Here is a 7,761-nt window from a genome sequence, read left to right on the forward strand (position 1 = left end):
GCCGGTACACACTGTTATGCTCCGTGTGTTGGGGTTAGTGGTCTTCCTTCGGACCTTGATTCCAACCTTGGCCACAAGTTGGGAATCCCTTTCAGTTAGGGGGCAGCATTGGGTGCACTACTAGTACTATTTACCCGGCATTGCAATCTGCCCATTCCTTTGGTACCCTTTTCATTTATATGGTTGTTACGTATTTTCATACAATAAGAAATTCATTCATTCAGTCCTTTCTTTAATTCATTTCAGTGCTTTCAGTCCTTTTCATTTAAGAGTTCATTCATAGAAAGCGTCATTTAAACGCATGAACTTAAACATCATCTTTTCATTTAATAATGCATTCATGAAAAAATATCATTTTAAAAGCATGAGCTTAAACATCATTTTTTATGGAATCTATAAAGCGTCAGTTCATAGGGACAATCTAATCATTAGTTCATAGGGACATCTTCAATATAGGTCCCCTATTTCAATCAATAGCATAAGCGTGTTAATACCAATACAAGATTCTTTAGCTCTCCCTTTAAAAGAGAAAGCCATGATATTACGATCTAGCGTCCCTTCCATGCTTAGCATTAACCCAAATGACTACTCCTCACCTCAACTTATAAGAGAAATAACTTAAATATTAAGACATGCTAGCTGTCCATGGAATGGCTATTTTAAAAGCTTACATGAAGAGTAGTTAAGAATTCATAGGCTTCAAGCAAGGTCTCTTTGGTTCAAGCTCACTTTGGATTGTGGACAAGCTCGCAGAAACTCAAGAGCTCAAGTTAGATCCGACTAAAGAGTGAATGAGATGAATGGAAAAGAATGAAATTGCGTGTCTCTATCAAATGACGGTTTTTCCTTTCTGCTACCCCGTTCTGTTGAGGAGTATGTGCACGTTTGATGTAACATTCCATGTTGAGCAAAATGATTTTGAAAATCATGAGAAGAAAGCATTATCAGAACGTTTGGATGGAACAATTTCCAAATCCTTTCATTAAATATAACCAAGTACAAAGATAACAAAACCCAAGCAAGCTAGTAGGACCCGGAGATAAAACCTAGAAATTGTCAACAATGAGCTTTAAAATAGATTTAGGCATCTAAAGTAGGCTAAATAAGCTTAGGAAGCATACCCTTTGGATCAACTTGTAGTCCCTCATTATAAAAATGTTAGCTTATCAACCTTTTGGACTCTTGGGTTAGGTAGAATTTAATCAGACGAGGGACAACATAAATGGGCTAGTTTTACATTACGACATGGCATGACATGGGCTTAGGGGTACTTGGACAGCTTCACATATCATAATATATTATGCACAGTTAATCTCTTATATATAAACTAACTCAGCTATAACCATTTCACATAAGCAATATTTAAATAATTTAACTAGCATATCCCATTAAAATTAAACATAGCATAAAGTATAGCAAAGTTATCCATTAAGCAACTTTAAAACTTTTAAACACTCAAGCTTATGCTTTACCCCCTTAATACCTTTAAAGGGCAAGATATAAAATTATAGAACCAAGCAAAACCTTTAAACCAAACCTCTAGCATCCTAAAAATAGATTACCAACCAAACCTCAACACAAGGCACATGATACCAACATATATAATTTAAAATCACTATAATCATCACCTACGATTAAACCAGTTTAATAACAACATAGCATTTTCAAAATATGGGAAAATATATAGCAAAACAACTATAATACCATTCGGTTTGGGCCAAAAACAGGGTATACATATTTATTTGCAATATAGGAACTTAACGACATCAAAACACAAGCTAAAACAACTTAGTTGACTTCCAAAATCACATTAAAAACACATAAGTCAAATTAGGATTTTTACCTTAATCTCTTAGCTCCTCTCAAGAGGCAAGATAGAGGACCAAATACTGGTATAGCCGTGTGGATGAAGAGCAAAAATGATAGAACTATTTTAACCCCAAAATTGAAACATTGTGGGTAAGAAAATGGTGAAACTCGAAACCCACATGTAAATCATACTATGGAATAAATTAAATGTCTATTGCCTTCAATATTTCACCATTTGAAAGATGAAATCAAGTTTTAGTTCCAAGCTTTGAGGCAAAGCCGAAAATGGGCATGGAGAGAGAGTGTTCTTGTACGGTTTGAAGAGGATGAGAGAAAAATATTTTTCTTCTTCCCTTGCTATGGAGTCACAAAGTTTGGAGACGATGAGGGGAACATGGTTTCTTGAAGATGAAAAGAGAGTAGAAGGAGAGAGGATCGACTTTAGCTTGGAGAAGAAGATGAAAAATTTTCTTTTTCTTTTCTTGGGTGTGAGGCCGACGGGTAGGAGAAGGAATGCTTAGGATAGTTTTTTTTTTTCTTCTCTCTTTTGTTGTCTTAATCGATGGGTGCAAAGAAAGGAAAAAAGATAATTTGTGGCTTGCTTAGGAAGCCTACGAGCTCAAGTCCAAGGAAAGAAAGAAAAAGAAAAAAAAAAGGATTTAGTTGCTTCTGTTGGAAGCTTACGAGTTCAAAGGATTTAGTTGCTTTGGTCAAAACTTATCACATAAGCTTGGGAGATAGATGGTGGAGATGTATCCACCTCCAGGATGCTTTTCACCTACCAATCTAATAGTAGGGAATAATTGGACCATTTCTTAAATAAATAAAAATTAGAGGACTTAAGAGAAAATATTTCAAAGTCTTAAAAATAATAGCCTTAATTTATTTTAATAAATCATATTTTAAAAATAAAGCATACTTATCTTAAAATAAAATACTTAAAAGTAATAAAAATCTTTATCTCAAAATATTTAACTTAAAGAATTAATAAAATGATGTAAGGACCTACGTAGTAGGACTCGGGTATTACAACTCTACTCCCCTTAAAAAAATCTCGTTCTCAAGATTGAACGTACTTCAAAGAAGAAAGGGTGGGATACTTTTCCCTCATACCGTCCTCATGCTCCCATGTCGCCTCTTGATCAGTGTGGTGGTTCCACTGCACTCTGACCATCGGAATTGTTTTGCTACAAAGAACTTGAAATTTTCGATCCAGGATCCTGACCAATACTTCTTCATAGGAGAAATCCCTGTGTACTTGAAGGGTGCATACTCGATCACATGGGAGGGATCATGCACATACTTATGAAGCATTGAAATGTGAAATACATCGTGCATGGCTGAGAATTGTAGAGATAGTGCAAGTCTGTAAGTTACTACTCCTACTCTTTCCTAGATCTTAAACGGGCCAGTAAATCTGGGAGTTAGCTTGACTTTCTTTCCAAACCTCGTCACCCCTTTCTTGGGAGCTACCCTTAGAAATACTCTATCCCCAGATTCTTTTGCACACTCCTCCAAAACACTGACTTGAACTGCGAATCTCAATCCTACATGATCTTGGATGGAACCCCATGTAGTCTGACTATCTCCCAGACCTACAGTTCTGCTAATTTGCTCATAGAATAGGTCATCTGAAGAGAGATGAAGTGAGCTACCTTGGACAACCTATTGACGATCACCCATGCTGAGTCTTGTCCGCCCGGGGCTTTAGGAAATCCTGTCACGAAGTCCATGCTAATCTCATCCCATGGCCAAATCCGGATTGGTAATGGTTGTAGTGTTCCTAGAGGCCTTTGATGCTCAACCTTAACCATCGGGCACGTCAGACATTGAGCTACAAAATTAGATACATCTCTCTTCATTCTGCTCCACCAATAGTGTTTTCTCATGTCTCGATACATCTTGGTGCTACCCGGATGCACTATGTATAAACACTTCTACATCTCCCTCAGTAGTAGATCCAGTAATTCTTTCTCTACCGGTACACAAAGTCTTCCCTTGAATCACTGGGATCCATCTTCAGAAACAATCTGGTCCAATATTGTCGGACTAAGAACCAAGGTACTTAACCTCGCCTGTATATCCCTCACCATCTCCACTCCTAGCTTCTCCATGTCTAGGAGAATAAATTTCTAAGGGTTGTACATGCTTGCAAGGGTACCAGAAGAAAACTTCCTGCTGCAGGCATCTATTACAACATTAGCCTTGCCTGGAGGGTAGTTGATGGTACAGTCAAAATCCTTTATCAGCTTCTACCACCTACGTTGTCTCATATTTAATTCCTTCTGGGTGAGAAAATATTTAATACTCTTGTGATCCGTGTAGATCTCACAGTGCTCCCCATACAAGTAATGTCGCCAAATCTTTAAGGCGAAGACAACTGCTGCTAGCTCTAGGTCGTGGGTCGAGTAGTTGCGCTCATAATCCTTGAGTTGGCATGAGGCAAATGCTACAACTCTCCCTCGATGCATCAGGACACATCCCAACCTTTGGTGTGACGCGTCGTCATATATCATGAAACCACCTGTACCCGAAGGTATAGTTAGAATAGGCGCCATTACAAGCTTCTCCTTCAAATCTTGGAAGTTTTTCTCACACTCCTTAGTCCATATAAATTTCTCCCTTTGCCTAGTGAGCTTTGTCATGGGGGATGCAATGCAAGAAAACCCTTCGACAAATCTCCAATAATACCCCACAAGACCCAAGAAGCTCCTAATCTCTTGGACCGTCTTAGGTCTAGGCCATTCTACAATTGCCTCAACCCTCGAACGATCCACAAAAATTCCATCTTCAACACTATGTGGCCAAGGAAATAAGTCTTTTGTAGCCAAACTCACAGTTAGTTTGGCATACAGTTTCTTGTCCCTTAAAATTTGTAGGACCACTTCCAAGTGCTTTGCACGCTCCTTCGGTCTCTTAGAATAAAATAGGATATCGTCACTAAATATGATGACGAATGGGTCAACGTACTCCGGGAATGTATGTTTCATTAAATCCTTAGAAGCCACTAGAGCATTAGTCAATCCAAAGGACATTACTATAAATTCGTAATGTCCATACCTTGTCTTGAAGGCAGTCTTAGGAGCATCTTCCACCTCGATCTTCAACTGGTAATATCCCAAACGGAGATCGATCTTTGAGAATATATATGCTCCTTGAAGCTGATCAAATAGATCATCGATCCGAGGTAACGGATGCTGATTCTTAACGATCACCCCATTCAGTTCTCTATAATCGATACAAAGGTACAACGATCTGTCTTTCTTCTTAACAAAGAGAACTGGTGATCCCCATGGTGACACGCTAGGGCGAATAAAGCCCTTCTCCAATAACTCCTACAACTCATCCTTACGCTCCTCGAGCTCTACGGGTGCCATTCGGTAGGGTGTTTTGGAGATCGGCGTTGTTCCCAGTATACGATCTATTAGGAACTCAAACTCTCTATCCAAAGGTAAACCAGGTAGCTTATCCAGAAAGGCATTGGGGAACTCTCTCACTACCTCGATATCTAGAAGCTGAGGCTCATGTGGTTGAGACAACCAAATTAGCCAAAAATCCCACAAAACCCTTCTTCAACTTCTTGGTGACCTTTAACACAGAAACCATCTTGGGCTTAGGGCGCTTACCCATTGCATAGAAGCGGAACTCTGTCTCACCCGATGGTCTAAAGACCACTCTCTTCTCAAAGCACTCATGCAGGCATGGTGCTTAGACAACCAGTCCATGCCCAAAATGGCATCGAACTCTTCCATGTCGAATAGGATTAAAACGACACCAACCTTGTATCTCTATCGCGCATCCTTTCAATACAGAACTACTATTTACGGAGTCCCCAAGTGGAGTAGGAATGAACATCACACACTCTAAGGACTCCGAGATCCTTTCACTTAAGCATGCAACTTATGGGATATAAAGGAATGTGCAGCACCAGAATCGCCTAATACTAATGTACGATGGGGAAATAGGGGGAAGAACCGGTCAGTGAAAGCTTCTTTAAATATCGCCTACGAAATTCGAGTTGCCTCGCGTAACTCTTGCGGAATAAGCCCATAAGTAGACTTCCAACACCCGTTTGCCACATCAAATAAGTTGTAAGCGGCGAATTCCATCTTCTCTTGCTTCAGACATGAGACTATGCCGAAGATCTTCTCTAGGCACTTGATCAAGTTGTCAGCATCTGCTTCGCTACAGTTGCCATCAAACACCGAAGGGTGCAGTGTACCGAATAGTTCGAAGGTTGTTGAATGTTAGGTTTGCCTTTGCGTCTCAGTTTGTCCATCAATAACGATCTCTATTAAGCAAGCAACTGCATTTGTGAGGTCCCTTGTATCTCTGGGAACCTCATGTTGATTCTCTACACTAGGGGAACGGGGTCGCCTCCCCCCCCCCCCCAACATCTGTCTTTCTTAGTATTGTCTATCAATGCCATACTAAAACACGTATAACAGTAACAATAGCAATGGACTTATATGAAACAAATATGCATGACTTGCAATCATTCAAACATAATTCATGATACTCAATAAGAAAATACCTTTTAAACTTGTTGCGGAGCTTGACAAACTTTAGAGAGAGGACTTCAGCTTAGTTCATCCCTAAAGTCTACAGGACCTTATAACCTTTTGCTCTAATACCAAGATTTGTCACAACCCCGCCCCAGGAAGGGCCGGATTCCGATGTACTTACCTGTCCTTTTCTTTTCTTATTTTTTTTCTAATAACATGCGATCGGTATGGACATGACACACGTGTACTCTAAATTTCTCATTTAATAAAGTGAACACCTGGTAGACATTCTATTCGAACATTCATCCATAAAAGACTCTCAGAATCCATACGTTCATAAAAACATAACCCATCATCCATAAACATAATTGTTCTAGTTAGGTTGATCCTAAACTTCTGCCTCTCCCTCTGCAGTAATGCCTTGCTCCCTAGCCTTTTCATCATTACCTGGATGTTTAAAAAATTTAAAACAAAAGTGAGCCGAATACTCAGTAAGCAGTACACCATGCAGTGAACATACTAGGCATCCATTCTTTTCTTTTGAAAACATGCATACATAAACATTTGCTAATTTTGACAATGCTTTCATGCATAACAATTTAAGAAATAAGCCATACTTTCATGCATAAACATTTTAAGGAATAAGCAATACTTTCATGCATAAACAGTTTAAGAGATAACTATACTTTCATGTATAGACATTTTAAAAAATAACCATACTTTCATGTTTCACTTTCTTTGGCTAGTACACACTATTAGGCCCCATGTGTTGGGGTTAGTGGTCTTCCTTTGGACTTGGATTCCACCCATGGCCATAGGTTGGGAATCCCTTTCAGTCAGGGGGCAGCACTGGGTGCACTACCAGTACTACTTACCAGGCATTGCAATCTGCCCATTCCTTTGGTACCCTTTTCAATCATATGGCCGTTACGTATTTTCATACAATAAGACACTCATTCATTCAGTCATTTCTTTCATTCATTTCAGTCATTTCAATTATTTTCATTTAACAGTTCATTCAGAGAAAATGTCATTTAAAAACATTAACTTAAACATCATCTATTCATTTAACAATGCATTCATGAAAAAATATCATTTTAAAGCATGAGCTTAAACATCATTTTTCATGGCATCCATAAAGCGTCAGTTCGTAAGGACAATTTAATCATCAGTTCATAGGGACATCTTAAAACGTTTTCTTCGCATCGTTTAAAGTATCAATTCATGGGTACATTTTAAAACACTTTCTTCGCATGATTGAAAGCATCGTGTAAAGCATAAGGCATGAGACGTTCCTTTCCATTGCAATCAAAACATTTTCATCATCTTTCTTACTCCAATGCGCATGCATTTTTTTTTTTATGAAAAGATACATTTTCATGATATACTACATATATAAATAATCAATAAATTTATTGAGAGAGCATGTATGGAAATCTCATGACTT

This window comes from Juglans microcarpa x Juglans regia, chromosome 6D, assembly GCF_004785595.1.
Source record: "Juglans microcarpa x Juglans regia isolate MS1-56 chromosome 6D, Jm3101_v1.0, whole genome shotgun sequence".
NCBI lineage: Eukaryota > Viridiplantae > Streptophyta > Magnoliopsida > Fagales > Juglandaceae > Juglans > Juglans microcarpa x Juglans regia.